General features: G+C 43.4%; 1 long non-coding RNA gene and 10 other non-coding genes across 11 annotated transcripts; 3 read left to right on the top strand and 8 right to left on the bottom strand.

The window, feature by feature from the left end:
• Positions 1-353: 353 nt before the first annotated feature.
• trnar-ucg (transfer RNA arginine (anticodon UCG)) lies at positions 354-426 on the bottom strand. The gene has a single exon. It is a non-coding gene; the product is annotated as a tRNA-Arg (tRNA).
• A 4,154-nt stretch (positions 427-4,580) lies between these two features.
• On the top strand, positions 4,581-5,265 carry LOC142385851 (uncharacterized). The gene is made up of 3 exons (XR_012770244.1): positions 4,581-4,666; positions 4,836-5,048; positions 5,155-5,265. It is a non-coding gene; the product is annotated as an uncharacterized LOC142385851 (long non-coding RNA).
• Positions 5,266-10,738: 5,473 nt separating this feature from the next.
• Positions 10,739-10,846, bottom strand: trnan-guu (transfer RNA asparagine (anticodon GUU)). Its single transcript has 2 exons — positions 10,810-10,846; positions 10,739-10,774 (listed from the first exon to the last, which is right to left on the bottom strand). It is a non-coding gene; the product is annotated as a tRNA-Asn (tRNA).
• A 716-nt stretch (positions 10,847-11,562) lies between these two features.
• Positions 11,563-11,634, bottom strand: trnah-gug (transfer RNA histidin (anticodon GUG)). Its single transcript has one exon. It is a non-coding gene; the product is annotated as a tRNA-His (tRNA).
• A 503-nt stretch (positions 11,635-12,137) lies between these two features.
• trnay-gua (transfer RNA tyrosine (anticodon GUA)) lies at positions 12,138-12,226 on the bottom strand. The gene is given in 2 exon segments: positions 12,138-12,173; positions 12,190-12,226. It is a non-coding gene; the product is annotated as a tRNA-Tyr (tRNA).
• Positions 12,227-12,783: 557 nt separating this feature from the next.
• Positions 12,784-12,856, bottom strand: trnam-cau (transfer RNA methionine (anticodon CAU)). Its single transcript has one exon. It is a non-coding gene; the product is annotated as a tRNA-Met (tRNA).
• Positions 12,857-13,946: 1,090 nt separating this feature from the next.
• Positions 13,947-14,018, bottom strand: trnag-ccc (transfer RNA glycine (anticodon CCC)). Its single transcript has one exon. It is a non-coding gene; the product is annotated as a tRNA-Gly (tRNA).
• A 3,317-nt stretch (positions 14,019-17,335) lies between these two features.
• Positions 17,336-17,407, bottom strand: trnag-ccc (transfer RNA glycine (anticodon CCC)). Its single transcript has one exon. It is a non-coding gene; the product is annotated as a tRNA-Gly (tRNA).
• A 280-nt stretch (positions 17,408-17,687) lies between these two features.
• trnae-cuc (transfer RNA glutamic acid (anticodon CUC)) lies at positions 17,688-17,759 on the top strand. The gene has a single exon. It is a non-coding gene; the product is annotated as a tRNA-Glu (tRNA).
• A 764-nt stretch (positions 17,760-18,523) lies between these two features.
• trnag-ccc (transfer RNA glycine (anticodon CCC)) lies at positions 18,524-18,595 on the bottom strand. The gene has a single exon. It is a non-coding gene; the product is annotated as a tRNA-Gly (tRNA).
• Positions 18,596-18,876: 281 nt separating this feature from the next.
• trnae-cuc (transfer RNA glutamic acid (anticodon CUC)) lies at positions 18,877-18,948 on the top strand. The gene has a single exon. It is a non-coding gene; the product is annotated as a tRNA-Glu (tRNA).
• Positions 18,949-19,709: the final 761 nt, after the last annotated feature.

The raw sequence follows: 19,709 nt of genomic DNA on the forward strand, positions 1-19,709 counted from the left end.
AGTTCTTCAAAAAATGCTTTGAATGCAATTATTTTATCATTTGTTATATGCTCCAATGACTCGACGTGATAGAACTTACTCATTCAAGTCTCTCATCTTTTTTTATAGCTTGAGTGTAGGCAGTATGGGGAAGCCAAGATCATTGCGCAACATCAGCTTAACTTTGGATTTTTTTTTACCAGTAACAGACTGGTAAAATCCTCCGACTTTAATGGCATGCCATTCAGAGGATTTCTGACATGGAGTACAACTAGCAAAGTACTTATCAGCTTTCACCATGTGTTTATTTGGTTAGTACTCAGTATAGTGCTCTTGATTTCTGTACATATATGACAGCATACAACTAAACAAGACAACCACGAAGGGACTCGAACCCTCAATCTTCTGATCCGAAGTCAGACGCCTTGTCCGTTAGGCCACATGGTCTCACCTGAGTCATCCAGCTGGTACAGGGGTGGTCTGCTGCCAAGTCTGAAACATCCAGGAATAAAATTGTACCTCCAAGTCTGAGGCTCTGATCCTTAGTTGGAAAAGGGTTGAGGGCCCTCTTCTTGCTTAGAACCAGTTGCTGCCTCAAGTGGAAGAGTTTAGGGATCAGACCATTTTGACCACGACTGGAGGAGCTCGTTCCATCAGTCGATCTTCCTTCCAACGCTCACCTCTGGTAACTCCTTATGAGTGGTGACTAAATGAATGGATTTGGGTATATACTGAAGAGATTGTAATAACCCCAACCCTAAATTTGACTTGTCCTAAGTGTAATTGCTTTTGTTTCGCCCAATTTTAAATCAAACATCCCTACATGAAACCACATTTAGATGATAATGATTCTATTTTTGTGAAAGGGGGATGAATTCATACCCTCTGCACGCAAGGCCAGTGTATCTAATGAGGCTTCAATTTGAGATCGAAATTATACCAGCTGTAGTTTAAGACGGAAATTTTTATGGTCAAACTTACAAGCGAGAGGACGAGGTAGCCGTACCCTCTGCCAACTGGCCGTCAAACAAGTTCCTAACAAATTCCTAACAGTCCTAACACATTTCTAACACATTCCTAACAGTCCTAACAAAGTCCTAACAAATCCTAACAAGTCCTAACATTTGATGTGTTTCGTCATCACGTAAGTCATGCGCAGTGGTGGTCGATGGGAAAAACAAAAACAAGTTTCCCGCTACTGTCTCCCAACTTTTGACTCCCGTTTAAAATCGAGATAAAATTGGTATGTATGGTGAATAGATTATTTAATCCGTTTAATATAGTTTAACCTGACTCTGTCCGTATCTGTGCGTCGTTCTGTTGGTTTAAAATATCCTTTCAAGCGTTATTGTCTTATTTTAACGCTCCTTCCTGGCGTTTTTTTTTTACTATCATTCGGCTAAAATTTTAGTTTTTTGGGATGACGAAGACAGGGAAGCCCGATTCGTATTGGGCTGGTGTTATGCAGCTGTATGCTCAGGGAAAGTTCAAGTTTTCCACTGGGAAGAGACCTGGAACCAGAAGATGGAGGGCTGTCATTCAGCGGATAGACGCTTGTCCACTGACTCCTGTCTTCAACCAGAAAGTCCGGACAACCGACATATTTGGAAAAGAAATCCCCTGCAATTGTGGTTATCATAAGGTGAGTTAAACTTTTTTATTTATTTACAATAGATGGAAAAAAAAGCTATGTTTCACACTGCAATATGCGACTGTTAAAAGTTGTGAGTGTTTCACAGATTTTTACCTTTCTGAATATATAAGCCACAAAATCTAATTAGAAATTGTTCTAAAATTGATTGTTCTAAAACACTGGAAAGAATTTAATGTTTTATTACAAAAGTTTTTCAAGCTTTAGCAACAAATTCAATGTTGTTTTTCCACAGTCAGGTGAGCAGGCAGGTTCAACAAGGGTTCAATCCGAAAACGTGTCAGGTGCAGGGACAGCGTCAGATTTCCAGGCCAACCAGAGCAGCCAAGGTGTACCTAGGGCCCCAGCAGATCCAGCTGCACAGAGCATTTCAAATGTAAACCCAGCCATGCACAGGAGCTCAAGTGTAGCCGCAGCTGCAGCAGATCCAGCTGCACAGAGCATTTCAAATGTAAACCCAGCCATGCACAGGAGCTCAAGTGTAGCCGCAGCTGCAGCAGATCCAGCTGCACAGAGCAGTTTAAATGTAAACCCGACCATGCACAGGAGCTCAAGTGTAGCCGCAGCTGCAGCAGATCCAGCTGCACAGAGCAGTTTAAATGTAAACCCGACCATGCACAGGAGCTCAAGTGTAGCCGCAGCTGCAGCAGATCCAGCCGCACAGAGCAGTTCAAATGTAGGCAAAGTTCCAGCTGACCCCACAGCCCAGAGGAGCTCAAATTCAGGAAGATGTCAACCTCAAAGCATCTCAGTCAGTCAAACCCCAGAGCAGATACAGTGTGCATTATGTAGTGCAAACATCAACGTGGAACATTTTAATGAACACTTATCTGACTTTCATGCAGAACAATGTTGTGAGCAATGTGGGAAAAAGGTCAAGGGTGCAGTTGGGCTGCTTCAACATATTGAAGAAGGTCATGACCCACCACACCAAACATCAGCATCTCAACCACACCAACTACCAGCATTCAAACCACCACAACATGGGAAACCAGCAACACCACCCCAACAACCACCACTTCAGCCACAGCAGTGCCTTCCACCAGTGCAACGCCTGCCGCCAATTCCTCCAGCTGCTTCTTCTCCTGTTGTCCACCTTAGGCCTCCAGAGGTGAATTGGGTGAGTTTTCTTCCCAAGCAGTTTTTGCGGGTCATCAAGCCGGCAGACCAGGAGTGGATTGCACAGTGCCTTTACCACCCCACAGGCCAGTTTAGACAACGGTTCTCCCAAAACTGGTTTCATCCACCCAGTCCACCAAAGGTAGTGATTGCACCTCCGGATCCCCTGGTCTACTTCAGGCAGCGGATGTTTCTGTGGGCACCTATGCGGATGTGGGGTATTTCACTGAAATGTCAACAGTGCAACACCAAGATGCACCACTCTGGGATCTACACAAAGGTCAGAGAAGTCGTTGACCTGGATTCAAGGTACTATTTGATTGGAGGAGATTATCCACGATGCAGTAAATGCATGATTCCTGTCTGTCCGTGGAGCACTGAGGTTTTAAGCCAATTAGATCCAGCCAACAGAAACAAGTTTCCAGCTACTCTCACCACACAGCTGGCTCTGGACAAAAGGTGCGTGACTTTGCTGAAACCGCGGACTGTTGGAAATAGCTCCAGTTATGTGCAGCAAGCTTTAGAAGAGCTGCACAGTGAGGAGTGGGCCAAGCGCACCATTGAGTATATGTCTGACTGTGAGCGTCACAAAAAAAAGAGTGTCTTAGCCAGGAGCCATAAAGTTGCCTACCAGAATCCGCCACGGTTTTGCCCTCTTCCTCTTGCACAGTGGTTTCAGACTGTACATGCCAATGAAATACTGAGTCACTTGTCTGAGATGAAGGGTGTCATCACCTCAACATACGGCAGGATTTTAAAGCTTGACTCTACCAAAAAGGTACAGTAAAACACCTCTAAAATTTTTTCAATTCTAATTATTATTTGCATTCTGATGTTCTTGCTTTTCATTTTCTTTACACCAAACAGATCACCAAAAAGCTTGCTGGTGGCATTTCTGAGACGGCTACGTGGATGACGAACATCACCAACGAACATGGCCAAGCTCTGAACTGTGTGCTGACCACAGGTGAGGGAGCAGGTTTGGAGGAACTGTGCCAAGGGATTGTCCTGCGCTACCAGAATGCTGGAGAACCAGAGCCAAAGATCCTTTATGTTGACAGAGACTGCTGCAGTGCATCAGGTTTGTGATCTTCAGACTTTGTTGCACTTCATTGTAACATTAGTTTACAATTCAAAGTTTAAAACATTTTAAACTTTAAATTAAAAACCTGATTCAAAAGAAAGAAATGTGTTTTTAACAAGGTATAATCTGGCAACAGTTATGTTTTATGTCACAACATTAATACCATAAGCCCTGAGTCATCATGAAAAAGGAATAAAGAAATACTGTAGAATGTATTTGTGTTTTATTTTGCTTATTTTTTGTCTAAGCAGGTGCGCCTCCAGTGCTTGAGTGGTTTCGGCCGTGGAAGACTACAGTGAGACTGGACATCTTTCACTACATGAGACGATTCCCAACCGGTCTCACCACAGAGCATCATCCTCTTTATGGCACATTCTGCTCCAAGTTGTCCTCCTGCATTTTCGAATGGGATCAAGATGATGTCAGCCGCCTTAAAGAAGCAAAGAGCTCAGAGCTGAGGAAAAAGTATCCTGGTCAACCTCCCACAGAAGCACAAGTTTTGGCCAACATTAGCTCCAGTGAGCTTGCTAAACATTGTAGAAGAAGAACCAGAGGAGTAGAAGAAAGCCGGAAACTCATTCAGGGATTATTAAAGTCCATGTGGGAATTGACTGACACCACAGGTTTACGCCTAATCAACCCTGAGAGCATGACTCGTGTGTGGCAAGTGCAGCAGAAGCACCTACCATGCATCCAAGACCCACCTGGTGTTGAACTATATACTAAGCTTGGCTCAACACAAAAGGGAGACAAAGAAGTTCAAACCTTCAGATGTGGCAGGGGGTCGTCTTCAGTTGAAAGCTTTCATTGACATCAGTGCTCCTTCATCCCAGGTAAACAGTAAATTGCTATATTTGATGTCATTCATTGCTGTCACACCTTCCAGATTTTTATCTGTACATCTAAAATGGTTAAATCAGCATAATTTCTGAAAAGAAAATGCAAAGAATATTTGTCATTTCATAAATGCAGCTAATCTTTGCCACGTTGTTTTTTTTTAAGGATGGAGAAGCAATGCCATGCACACTCAGATGTATATGCTTGAGGGTGGATCCAGATGGAACATGAAAAGAGCCCAAGAAGCTTTAGATGCGAGTCGCAGATCTCACACTAAACTCTACGATGTTCGTCTGATGTCCAACATCAACACCCTGAGCATCAGAGTGCTGGGTCATGCCCTCTTGCCAGAGTTCATTCCCCCAGGCTGTCCAACTGGTATTGGACCTTTATCTCACAAATTCCACAAAAATACTAATTTTCGTGCAGCAAATTTGTAAACTTAAAATATGGTTGTTTGTGTACTTTATGATTGACTTTGTAGGTGAGCGGATTGCTGCGGAGTATCTTCTTGCTCAGTCAGACAGGGGAGACCTGTTAGGTCCCCAGCAGGACAGCGAACTGGGAGTTGTTTTGCCAGAGATGCAAGCCGATGTTCAGGAGGAGGACAGTGCTGATGGTACCATCAGTGACGTCACTGACATTGTCTTGGAGAGCCCCTCCAGGGTGCTGCAGTATGAGCAGTTGGAGATATCAGCCCCTAATATTCCTTTTCTCCAGGAAGGGTCATCTCCCATGTCATCTCAGGTAATGTGATCATTTCATTAGAATGATTTGATTTATTTTTAATTACAAATATTCACTTGCATGTATTGTGAATAATTTGTCTCATTAACAGAACCAATAAGCATCACGTGTTGCATGCTGAAAATCTGAAAATCTAAAATCTGAAATGGATATCATGAATACAGAGAAAATGGTTTTTTTTTGCAGTCCAAGGATATAAGGAATCTTTGCTGTCTTTTCTGTATGTTTTCAGGAAACTAGTCTCGATGCAAGCCCTGCTTCTCCCACTCGCACTGTTGATCCAGTCAGAGATCTGCTTACTGATGACAACTCCTTTTGTGGACCAAGCAGCAGTTCATCCCAGGTATAGTGAGACCCTTATGGGTCCATTGTGTTTGGTTAGAGTATGAACCACTTTGTTTCGTAGCTGGTTTATGTTATATGGACAATTTGGGGACGTAGTTAGTCTTGTTTTGAAATCAGGCTTTGGCTCAGCTTGATCTACAGGTTCTTTTCCACTTTTATTATTTGGGTTAGTGTTGGTTGGCTTGCTTGCTATTCTCAGCACCTACACCTGCATACTTCATTCATGCACACCACGGACAGCACTTGATGTTACGCTTTGATTTACTTTATTTTTATTGAACAAGATATTTCTCTTTTTTTTCTTTGCTACAAATATGGATTATCCAGTCCGATACCAGTGGTGCGACTCCAGAGGTTTTCCTGGATGGGAGGCTGTTGACAACTTGGCAGAGTATCTTTTGAACCTCAATCACACAATAACTGCGCTGTCAACCACAGAGGTAGAAGAAATTATGCAGCTGTATTCTGCTTTACACGACATGGACAAGCAACCCTCCAAATACACCCTAAAAAGTAAGAAGAGCACGTTGCCAGGACCATGGAGAGCTTCTCGGAAACGCAGTGGGTCTGCACCTGGTCAGCAAGCAGCTGAAAGGTAACCTGTCTGATATTTGACACAATGCATAATTTGTTTGCCTACTGACTAGTAAAAGCCAAGTCAAGTTTTGTAATTTCTATTTGTTATGTCTTAGCATTTTAAAGTTTTAAGATTAGGAGATTAATACAGTAATAATAATTAATACTATTGCATTTCATGGCTGCTCCATTCAAATTAGTTTAAAGGAACTTGCATTTTTCTGCAATTTTAATGACCTGTTTTTCACACAGACTGTTTATGACCCATGGCCAGGCTGCCCAGAGACCTGACACCAACAGAATCTCTGAGTGCATTTGCCTCAAGCTGTTAAAAGAATACCAACAAGCGAGAAACCGACCAAAAGACTGCAAGGGAAAAGTTCTGCCCATTCCACAGTCAATCGTGCAAACTCACTGTCATGTCAAACAGCTGCTTGAAGACTCCCAGCCCATACAAGACCAGACCAACTTGTTGTTAGTCACCATCAACAACACCACTGTGTGTGCTTGGTAAGATGCCTTTTTTATTTTGAATAGATTTTGCACTTTACACTTCACTTCACTTTGAAAAGTAAACCGTTTCTATTGTACACTGCATGAAAAGAGGGATTTGTGTCACTGTGGACGGCAGTGAACATCCGCGAATTCGCCTAATTTTCGGACGCACCTGGGCGCTTGCAGGCAGACAAACTTTAAGTTTGTTGAGCGAGAAAATCGTCGGAAACGAACCCGACTCGCGGCGGGCTCTCACAGCGGGGTGCTAATGGCCCAGCGATTAGCACCCCGCTGTGAGAGTGCCTGGACCTCTCACTGGCCTCGCTGGTATTGGACAAAAAAGGCACGTGATTACATAAAAAAGCTCCTGTAAAGCTGTCCGCCCATTGGCCAATAAGGTTAATATATGCATACTTTATATGGGCATATCACTCAGCAATTATGATTAATAATTGTGATTATGATTACTAATATTCCTGGGATGTTTGTGTACTTCATATATTCACGTCATTCTTATAAGCTGCACTATGACTAGGCTAATGCAGGCATGAATGACGTGAATCTATTGAGAATGAAAAAGGAAACTTTTTTTTTTAAAGCGCTTTTATTGCCACACCACACAATGTACATAGCTTACATTGTAATAAGAACCATGTTGATAATAAAGAATTGAAAACTATACACACACACTGCTGTAGCCTACAATATACACAATAAGCCTAAACGCCGCCGTTTGGAATCCGCATTCTTCGCATTACTCCGGTCCCTGCAGGGTCTGCAGAGTTGTCAGACGTCCTCATCCTGGATCAGAAGCTGGCTTCTGGGAGCTGTTGCAATAACCAATAAATAATCAAAACATAGTCTATCCATGCACAGCATATTGACAACTTGTCTATAAAGTAACAAAAGTCATATTGACAGCGTATATGTTCTTACTCTCTTTCACTCTTCTGTGGTGAGACTGTGAGTATTTCGGGTTGGCTTCAAGACGCGCCTGTAGCACAGCACACAGGTCCGTCACGCAGCTAAAAAAAAACAACAAGAGGAATGAATAAAATGACCAGTGCTTAAAAGTATCAGTGCCAGCCGTGGTAAAAGTCAATGCCGCTCACCCTCGATAGTGTCCCCGTCTACCTCTCTGAAGTTCGGACTGTTTGACACCGCCTCCTTCAAGCGACTCGTTACATCCATATTGTGAGGTGACAGCAGCCTGTAAAAACAACAGGCCTATGGTTAATAAAAAAAACTGCATTAACGTAACGTAACATCGGGTCCAACTCAACTAGATATTGGGAGAACATTCACTTATTCTTACCCTTGACCTGGATTATAATGCCACGGTGAGTTATGCAGGTGGCGAACTGCTTCCTATAAATTGAAAACACAAAATTCATTTTTTTAAATAAAGCAACTCACACTGGTTTTCACGTGATGGACACAATTAAGTTGAGTTTAGCCTAAAGCCACAGTCAATAACCTACTCTTACCGCGATTTTCGGATTCTGTATCCGCCTTCTCTTGGGGGTGCGCTCTTCAACTTCTCTGGAATGTAACTTCAGTCCGTTCTCGACGGCCATCTTGCCTCCAACCTAGCGAATCTCTGGTCCATTCCCCCCAGAACCCTCTCCACGACTGTATCCACAGTGCTGGCCACCATACGAGACATCCCGGTCATAGCGTTCAACAGGACTTTCATTTGATCTGCCTGTAAGCAAGTGAGTAAGTAAGTTTAATATACAGCACATTTAAAATCAGCGAGAACTGTCCCAAGTGCTGTACAGTGTCAACAAGACTAAAATTAAACAATCAAATGGTCATGTGCAAGTAGAAAAAAACACACAAACCTGTAGACCCGCAGAGAGTTGCTGGGGAGTTGAAAGCTAGTCGTCTTCCAGCCATTGTATTCCGCAAACCAGGGCAGTTTTCACAGCACGGGACCTCAGCGATTTCTGTCTGCCTTTCTGCCGCCAGATCTGCTCCTTAAACTTTTTGTTTACACTGCACGACACAATGTTTCTCATACGTTGATTGAACGAGAGCTTATGCGAGCCGTTAAGCTCCACCAATCATATGCGTATACGTCATTACACGGAATACTCGCGAGACAACCTCCCTTCCTTTTGCTATTTAATGTTGTCTGACCACAGCTGGCAATTTGCACTGTTTTGACACAAAAATGGACTCTGCAAGGACAAAGAAAAGACCTCGGCGATATTGTGACCATTGTGACACCGAATTAAGCCATACACAATAAAACACTGAGCGCACTACTGCACATTATGTATACAGGCCAGATTTCTATATTTTTATTTCTATATTTCTATTTTATTTAAGAAACCTTTTAGAATATTGCTGTTGCATGCTTATTTTATCTTTATCTTATCTTTATTATTATACATTTGGACATCCAGTGCGGGCAACAAAGAAAAGAATTTCATTGTTCAGGGAAACACGTTTCTAACTGCACATATGACAATAAACCTTTGAATCCTTGAATCCTTGAATTTTGCCCACAAAAAGCGGTATTACAAAAGAGGTGTTTGGGAGAAAAAAAAACAGATATGCATCACCTGTCACCAGCAGACAGCGTGCACCTCTTCTTTTTCAAGACAACACAGCAACAAACTTGGCTGGAGTTAGAGGTGATGGTGATGAACATGTAGAAACAGGCCTGCCCACCCCCCACCTCACCTCACCCCACTTGAAAATGACTGTGGCAGCTCCTGACCTGATCACTGGCATTTACATATTAAAGGCTTTCCTAAGTAGGGGAGGGGAGGGTGGCATGGGGGAGCAGTTGCCAGGTCAATTTGCAACAACTTGGGCCAAGTTTTCACTTTTACCACCGCAAATGCAGGGGCTTAACGTATGTAAGGGGCCACATACATCCACAAATCCCTCTTTTCATGAAGTGCAATATACCCTCACATTGTCCAGCGCAAAAGTCCAGCCTTTTTGTTTGGGTTCTTTTTTTGTCAGGTCTATCCATCCATTCATTTGGCACACGATTTTCATCTTCTGTTGTTAGGATGTTTATACTTTGGGTGTGGCGGTGTGTGAAAACCCTCCCTTTAGAAGAGCTAAAAAACAGAACATATGCGGCCTTGGCGACTCATTAAAAAGGCACTATTTCTCATTGGGGCCTGTTTGATACTTTGACCCCTTTTATGCTCTTTAAATGGGCAGACCTTCTGCATTTGTGCTGTTTGATTCTTTCAGACCTTTGATACGGGACAGAGGCCTGTAGACAAAATAATTTTTTTAAAAGTTTAAGAAATCTAAGTTGAAAGTGGGATCTTTTTTCAGCGATGCAAACAATTTCGGTCAGGTGGTTGCCGTGACCCGGCTTCGAATCAGGGATGCTGCGACCACAACGCAGAGTACTAACCACTATACGATCACGGCCGGCTGTGGGTTGTTGTCGTGTGTGGCTTTGATGTGATCCCAAACAACTTCGTATCCCAAGGATTGCATATGTAGCTCTGCGGCATGTGGCTGGCAGGCATGTTTTTTTGTGTTTGGAGCAAAATCATTGACAGCAGAGATAAAGAGGAAGACAAGCTTTCCTTAAGGTTTGGGGTCAGCCACATGTGTTGCAAGACAACACACTGTGAGGTATCTTTGGGGCGTAAGTGAGCTGGGATACCCAGGGAGTAGAAGGTTTAAAGCAATCCTGTTCTATAGCAGTGGGAGAAGTGAGAGACTAAAACCAGCCTGCCGAGCTAGCCAGGAGTTGAACCTAGAATCTTCTGATGCCTAGTCAGACGCCTTATCCATTGCGCCACTAGCCCTTAGCAAATCTGATAGAGAGTGGAACAGTCTTTCGTAAAACAGCATGTTCCAAAAGCTTTGAAAGGATTGACGGAGTTGGCCAAAAGAGCCTCTGTATACAAAAGCTTGGCACATCCTTCGAGCCGGAATTGAACCAGCAACCTAAGGATAACTGTTTTTGGGCACCTACAGTCCTCCGCTCTACCAACAGTCCTCCGCTCTACCAACTGAGCTATCGAAGGGAGCAAAGCCAACATCCTTTTCATGAATCCTGTATGAATGCATGTAACCAGGCTTACGATGCGTATCATGGGACACCTGCAGTTCTCTGCTGTACCAAATGAGTTATGGAAGGGAGCCAGGGGCTTGGGCCTGTTTATCAGTTAAATAAACACAAAAAGTGATGACAAACCATCAGTTTCAGATGCGTTTCAGATCAAATCAGCCTCAGTTTCTGTCATGCATTTAGTCCTTACAAAAACATATCTGGCATCTATCTGGGAAAGTCTCCACATCGTCCAACACAGATGTTGATCCTCAATATACCCTCACATTGTCCAGCGCAAAAATCCACCCTTTTTGTTTTGGTTCTTTTTTGTCAGGTCTATCCATCCATTCTTTTGGCACACGATTTACATCTTCTGTTGTTAGGATGTTTATACTTTGGGTGTGGCGGTGTGTGAAAACCCTCCCTTTAGAAGAGCTAAAAAACACAGAATATATGCGGCCTTGGCGACTCATTAAAAAGGCACTATTTCTCATTGGGGCCTGTTTGATACTTTGACCCCTTTTATGCTCTTTAAATGGGCAGACCTTCTGAATTTGTGCTGTTTGATTCTTTCAGACCTTTGATACGGGACAGAGGCCTGTAGACAAAATTATTTTCTTAAAAGTTTAAGAAATCTAAGTTGTAAGTGGGATCTTTTTTCAGCGATGCAAACAAATTCAGTCGGGGGGTTGCCGTGACCCGGATTCGAACCGGGGTTGCTGCGACCACAACGCAGAGTACTAACCACTATACGATCACGGCCGGCTGTGGGTTTTTGTCGTGTGTGGCTTTGATGTGATCCGAAACACCTTCGTATCCCAAGGATAGCATATATAGCTCTGCGGCATGTGGCTGGCAGGCATGTTTTTTTTTTGTGTTCGGAGCAAAATCATTGACAGCAGAGATAAAGAGGAAGACGAGCTTTCCTTACAGTGTGGGGTCAGCCACATGTGTTGCAAGACGACACACTGTGAGGTATCTTTGGGGCGTAAGTGAGCTGGGATACCCAGGGAGTAGAAGGTTTAAAGCGATGCTGTTCTAAAGCAGTGGGAGAAGTGAGAGACTAAAACCAGCGTGCCGAGCTAGCCAGGAGTTGAACCTAGAATCTTCTGATCCGTAGTCAGACGCGTTATCCATAGCGCCACTAGCCCTTAGCAAGTTCTATAAAGAGTGGAACAGTCTTTCGTAAAACAGCATATTCCAAAAGCTTTGAAAGGATTGACGGAGTTGGCCAAAAGAGCCTCTGTATACAAAAGCTTGGCACATCCTTCGAGCCAGAATTGAACCAGCGACCTAAGGATAACTGTTGTTGGGCACCTACAGTCCTCCGCTCTACCAACTGAGCTATCGAAGGGAGCAAAGCCAACATCCTTTTCCTGAATCCTGTATGAATGCATGTAACCATTCACTCATTCATTGGTCCTGCAGACTTTGCTAAAGGTATGTGATGCCCACTTGCCCAGCTCACATGGATTGCATGGTTATCAAATAAGTGGATGGTAGGAAATAAGATATTCTAATCTGCAGCCCCCTGTGACACCTATGTGGGGCGACAAAGGCAAAACCGAAGAAAAATGTGTCTGACTTGACAAGTTTAAGTAGATAATAAAGGAAGCAGAAACTGAAAGGCGACAAATATCTGATTGCAAGGCATCTCTAAAAGAGCCATGGTTCGAATCCCCATAACTTGGCTTTGACACATGGCGACAAAGATCTGATTGCAATTCTTTTCTAAAAGAGACATGGTTCGAAGCCCCATAACTTGTGTTTGACACCTTCCACACTTTGGAAGGACTAAGCTTCCGAGTAGTCTTTCTGCAGCTCCAACAGAGAGCAATCGGAGCCACCTGTGCCCAGAAAGTTTCCAGCTGTAACTGAGGTGAAGTGCTATAAAGACACCATCAAAACAACTGCCCCGTGTGAGGGTCAAACTTACGACCTTCAGATTATGAGACTGACACGCTGCCTACTGCGCCAACAAGGCCTGCAAAATATAAACATGCATGTATTGTCAGCCTAGGCTCACTTTCCCACACCCATTCATTGGTCCTGCAGACTTTGCTAAAGGTATGTGATGCCCACTTGTCCAGCTCACATGGATTGGATGGTTATCAAATAAGTGTATGGTACGAAATAAGATCTTCTAATCTGCAGCCCCCTGTGAAACCTATGTGGAGCGACAAAGGCAAAACCGAAGAAAAATGTGTCCGACTTGACAGGTTTAAGTAGATAATAAAGGAAGCAAAAACTGAAAGTGACAAGGATTCGGCGCTCTCACCGCTGCGGCCGGGGTTCGATTCCCGATCAGGGAATGAGGGAACCAGGTTTTGGCACTGTGTGTAGCGTAAACCAAAGACATTTCTGCTGTTGTTTTCCAATGACATGACAAGAATGTCAATTTAATCGAGCCCTGTCACAAATTCAATAGGACGTTGGTTAGTAACGAGTCATCCTATGCGCACCACTTGATTTGAAATAACACTTTACAGCCAGCAGATTTACTATTTCTCTTTAGAGAAGGGCTCGCTTAACTCTTTCCAGCAGCTCTAGGACCATTGTGGCTTTTAAAAACTAAAAGAATGATCAAGTTTTCCTGATACTTTGATGTGTAACACGGTGCTTAATAACATTTTGAGCAGCAAAGACAAATGCTATTTGTCATTAAATGACATGGGCATCCACGAATGATACGGAAAAAGAGAAATTTCATGGTCTATTGTCGGACAAAATGTTTTTGTCCGCGGACTTGGACCATTTGGTGATCTGGCAGGTGCTGGCCGTCCATCCGTCCGTCCGTCTTGGATCAAGTTTGAGGGAGGCCCGTTTTTTGTGTCGTACGGCACTGTGGAATCTAATCTTCCCCACTTGCTTTGTAGAGGAGGAACTTAGAATGCATATGAGAAAACAGACCATCACTTTAACTGAAGAGTCATAGCAAAAAATGCTTCCTTGGTTGAAGAGTTGCTAGAGTGCATTAGCTTGAGAATGTGTTTTCCCTACAAGCCACCCATATTATGAGCAGAGGTAAAGATAGCAAGGTACATTTGAAAGCTAATTATACAAGGAGCAGAGAATGCATTGGCCGGGAATCGAACCCGAGTCAACTGCTTGGGAAGCAGCTATTCTCGCCACTATACCACCAATGCCCTGACAGAGCCTGATTTAGTCATCTATCAACTGTTTTTCTTGCAGGGCTATGACACACTCACTCTTACTCAGGAATCTTTCTATTTCTCCCTGAAATAAGAGAGAAGTCTAAAGCGTGAAACTTGTGCTTGCTTGGATTCATTCTCCAGATGTGCACAATTGCTTTTATCTAAGGCTAAAATGTTCACAACTTCAGTACAATGCACTATGCCAATTAATTTGCCAGTTAGGAATGAGTTTACCACAGTGTTGCAACCTGTACCGTGTGCACTGCTTTTGGGTCCCTGATGGTCTAGTGGTTAGGATTCCGTGCTTTCACTGCCGCGGCCTGGGTTTGATTCCCGGTCAGGGAATGAGGGAATCAGGTTTTGGCACTGTGAGTAGCGTAAACCTAAGACAGTTCTGCTGTTGTTATCCAATGAGATCCAACTAGAATGTCAATTTAATCGAGCCCTGTCACAAATTCAATAGGACGTTGGTTTGTAAGGAGTCATCCTATGCGCACCACTTGATTTGAAATAACACTTTACAGCCAGCAGATTTACTACTTCTCTTTAGAGAAGGGCTCGCTTAACTCTTTCCAGCAGCTCCAGGATCGTTGTGGCTTTTAAAAGCTAAAAGAATTATCAAGTTTTTCTGTGCTTGCTTGGATTCATTCTCCAGATGTGCAGAATTGCTTTCATCTAAGGCTAAAAATTTCACAACTTCAGTACAATGCACTATGCCAATTAATTTGCCAGTTAGGAAGAGTTTACCACAGTGTTGCAACCTGTACCGTGTGCACTGGTTTCAGGTCCCTGATGGTCTAGTGGCTAGGATTCCGTGCCCTCACCGCCGCGGCCTGGGTTCGATTCCTGGTCAGGGAATATGGGAACCAGGTTTTGGCACTGTGTGTAGCGTAAACCTAAGACAGTTATGCTGTTGTTATCCAATGAGATCCATCTAGAATGTCAATTTAATCGAGCCCTGTCACAAATTCAATAGAACCTTGGTTTGTAAGAAGTCATCCTATGCGCACCACTTGATTTGAAATAACACTTTACAGCCAGCAGATTTACTACTTCTCCTTAGAGAAGGGCTCGCTTAACTCTTTCCAGCAGCTCTAGGATCGTTGTGGCTTTTAAAAACTAAAAGAATGATCAAGTTTTTCTGATACTTTGATGTGTAACACGGTGCTTAAAAACATCTTGAGCAGCAAAGAGAAATGCCATTTGTCATTAAAGGGACACTCCACCCATTTGCATTAGGCTTTGCATTGTTAGAAACCCAGTCATACTTTTGAATGGTCATGCAACACTCTCTCATTTCCCCCTGAGACGGGAGAAATCCGTATTCACCTCTTTACACTTCCTCCTACAATGACGCAAAATGACGATTTTTGCGTCATTGTAGGATGAAGTGTAAGAGGGGTGGATTTCTGTTGAGACTACAAGCCTAGTTCCCACCCTTCAACACCGCCCATAGGGGGTTGGACCTAATGGGCTAACAGACCTATCACAGATCAGTGCCAGTGCTTTAGACTGGCAGAGAGTTGCAGCTAACATATATATATATATCTACCGTTTATCTATATAGATATATATATCTATATAGATATAGATATATATAATTGTCATGAGATCCACACTCCTTACCAGTTGGTGGCGGTAATGCTGCTTTAAGTTGTTTGCCAACCGCCAATAAAAAAAACGAAATAGAGAGAGAGATAGAGCTGCAGCCTGCAGCTAACACGGAGAACTGGAGAAGATATGGCTCGAGCTGGGGCGAATTGGTGGCGTCCTGGAGACCTACTTTAGAATACCTAAAGTCAACTGGAAACGAAAGCCAAAGCCTACAGGGCCAAATGGACGTCTTTCTGTAAAGTAAGTTTGTTTTCTTTGTTACTATGTCAAGGAGTACTCTTGCTAACATGCTAACGTGGCATGTTCATTGTACAAATAGCTTGCAGTTATGCAAGCTACTGTGGCACGCTAGGCTCAAATGCCATCACTCACTTTGTGATCAATGTTTTGTCTAGACAATTTCTTCGTCTAACAGCCTACCGGCACTTTCTTGAGTGTGTCCTGCAAGGAGAGAGATTGGGCAGAGGGCGTCTGGCGTGCAGGCTATCCGCCAGAACTACCCAGCTCCAGACGCCCAGTACTACGGGCGCTCAGGAGGACGCTCAGGAGAAGCTATAGTTTCCTTGTTTTATATTCAACAGTTGTATTGTTTGTATAGTTATTTAATTGAATGGTTAAAATGTACTTTGTTGTGGTTCTTTCTTAGTAATGTTGCTCCAAGTGTATTCGAGTTATTGAACGACCAACATTTCAGAACGGGAACTACCCAGCTACTGTTACCTCAGATGACATAACGACAGAATTGTGATCATAGCCTACCTATAATTACTATAAATTATGAAGCATTACAAGTATACATTGCATTATAAGTTTGTTGCAAATCAGTTACCTCCTTCAGAGTTTATGATGCTATTCTAAACTTTGTTGAAGGCAGACAGGAGAGGAGTGACATTTTGTTTTTTAATTCACAAAATAAGAATTGTCATGAACATAAAGACACACAAACAAAACTATCCACACTATTAAAAAAAAGAGGTATTGACCCTGTGATTGAGTATACAGTAAGGTGCTCGATGGAAGTGCAAAAAGGTAAGGCAGTGACATGATTTCCAGGTAGCGTAGTCGGGTGGAGCTCGTACATTCTCGGGGGAGTGGCCTGCGGATCTTGAGCATTGCAATGCATTATGGGGATTGTTGTCTTTAATCCACAAGCACAAAAAAGTCATTTTCTGCCTTTTCTCGGTCAAGAAGGCACCAAATTAGAAATTTATGCTACTATTCTACTACATATATGGCCCACTTTCAATACATATTCATGTCTCCACTGGTGGAATGTTCCTTTAAATGACATGGGCATCCACGAATGATTCGGAAAAAGAGAAATTTCATGGTCTATTGTCAGACAAAATGTTTTTGTCCGCGGACTTGGACCATTTGGTGATCTGGCAGGTGCTGGCCTTCCATCCGTCCGTCCGTCTTGGATTGAGTTTGAGGGAGGCCCGTTTTTTGTGTCGTACGACACTGTGGAATCTAATCTTCCCGACTTGCTTTGTAGAGGAGGAACTTAGAATGCACATGAGATAACAGAGCATCACTTTAACTGAAGAGTCATAGAAAAACATGCTTCCTTGGTTGAAGAGTTACTAGAGTGCTTTAAGCTTGAGACTGTGTTTGCCCAACAAGCCACCCATTGCCTGAACAGAGGTAGAGATAGCAAGGTACATTTGAAAGCTGATTATACAAGGAGCAGAGAATGCATTGGCCGGGAATCGAACCCGGGTCAACTGCTTGGGAAGCAGCTATTCTCTCCACTATACCACCAATGCCCTGACAGACCCTTATTTAGTCATCTATCAACTGTTTTTCTTGCAGGGCTATGACACACTCACTCTTACTCAGGAATCTTTCTATTTCTCCCTGAAATAAGAGAGAAGTCTAAAGTGTGAAACTTGTGCTTGCTTGGATTCATTCTCCAGATGTGCAGAATTGCTTTCATCTAAGGCTAAAATGTCCACAGCTTCAGTACAATGCACTATGCCAAATAATTTGCCAGTTAGGAAGAGTTCACCACAGTGTTGCAACCTGTACGTGTGCACTGCTTTTGGGTCCCTGATGGTCTATTGGCTAGGATTCGGCACTCTCACTGCCGCGGCCCGGGTTCGATTCCCGGTCAGGGAATGAGGGAATCAGGTTTTGGCACTGTGTTTAGCGTAAACTTAAGACAGTTATGCTGTTGTTATCGAATGATATCCATCTAGAATGTCAATTTAATCTAGCCCTGTCACAAATTCAATAGGACGTTGGTTTGTAAGAAGTCATCCTATGCGCACCACTTGATTTGAAATAACACTTTACAGCCAGCAGATTTACTACTTCTCTTTAGAGAAGGGCTCGCTTAACTCTTTCCAGCAGCTCTAGGACCGTTGTGGCTTTTAAAAACTAAAAGAATGATCAAGTTTTTCTGATACTTTGATGTGTAACATGGTGCTTAATAACATTTTGAGCAGCAAAGACAAATGCCATTTGTCATTAAATGACATGGGCATCCACGAATGATACGGAAAAAGAGAAATTTCATGGTCTATTGTTTGACAAAATGTTTTTGTCCGTGGAATTGGAGCATTTGGCCATCTGGCAGGTGCTGGCCTACCATCCGTCCGTCCGTCTTGTATTGAGTTTGAGGGAGTCCCGTTTTTTTGTCGTACGGCACTGTGGAATCTAATCTTCCCCACTTGCTTTGTAGAGGAAGAACTTAGAATGCACATGAGATAACAGACCATCACTTTAACTGAAGAGTCATAGCAAAACATGCTTCCTTGGTTGAAGAGTAGCTAGAGTGCATTAAGCTTGAGACTGTGTTTCCCCAACAAGCCACCCATTGTCTGAACAGAGGTATAGATAGCAAGGTACATTTGAAAGCTAATTATACAAGGAGCAGAGAATGCATTGGCCGGGAATCGAACCCGGGTCAACTGCTTGGGAAGCAGCTATTCTCTCCACTATACCACCAATGCCCTGACAGAGCCTGATTTAGTCATCTATCAACTGTTTTTCTTGCAGGGCTATGACACACTCACTCTTACTCAGGAATCTTTCTATTTCTCCCTGAAATAAGAGAGAAGTCTATAGCGTGAAACTTGTGCTTGCTTGGATTCATTCTCCAGATGTGCAGAATTGCTTTCATCTAAGGCTAAAATGTCCACAACTTCAGTACAATGCACTAGGCCAAATAATTTGCCAGTTAGGAAGAGTTCACCACAGTGTTGCAACCTGTACCGTGTGCACTGCTTTTGGGTCCCTGATGGTCTAGTGGCTAGGATTCGGCGCTCTCACCGCCGTGGCCCGGGTTCGATTCCCGGTCAGGGAATGAGGTAATCAGGTTTTGGCACTGTGTTTAGCGTAAACTTAAGACAGTTATGCTGTTGTTATCGAATGATATCCATCTAGAATGTCAATTTAATTGAGCCCTGTCACAAATTCAATAGGACGTTGGTTTGTAAGAAGTCATCCTATGCGCACCACTTGATTTGAAATAACACTTTACAGCCAGCAGATTTACTAGCCTGATTAACATAGACTTTCAAATCTCTTCGACATTCTGGTCTGACCAAGACCATAACGAATACGATTCGAAATGGCTTGGTCAACCCGCCTCCCTTGGGTTGCTACTGGTTGTGGCCAGAAAAGGCTGTGCCTAAGCTTAAGCCAATCACACCACTCTTTCCTCTGACGTATTTAGCTACCAGCGGGGCTAACTGGTAGATTAAACTCTTACCAAAGTCAGTAGGGAGCAAGGCGAAAACGTCTTTCCTGTCAAGAAATGATTCAAGGGCTGTTCTTTGCTCGATTTTTAACGAGAATCTCCCGTCGAACACTTTCATTACAGCATCTACAGCAGTGTCAAAAGCTTGACGCTGCTCCATGTTGATATTGAATGAAGCGCTTCCGTATACAATCCATGGGTTGAGTGGCAGTTCAACCACGTCACTACCTTGAACAAGCCTCTACCCTGGGCCATTGGCGCTGCTCAAAGTTGATTGCTTCCCGACGAAGTGGGTGGAGTTCCCATTTTTTCGGGAACTCGAATCCACCTGAATGAGCAGTTTGCCTGAGTAAGTGTAGCAGAGC

The sequence above is a fragment of the Odontesthes bonariensis genome, chromosome 8 (assembly GCF_027942865.1).
Source record: "Odontesthes bonariensis isolate fOdoBon6 chromosome 8, fOdoBon6.hap1, whole genome shotgun sequence".
NCBI classification, from domain to species: domain Eukaryota; kingdom Metazoa; phylum Chordata; class Actinopteri; order Atheriniformes; family Atherinopsidae; genus Odontesthes; species Odontesthes bonariensis.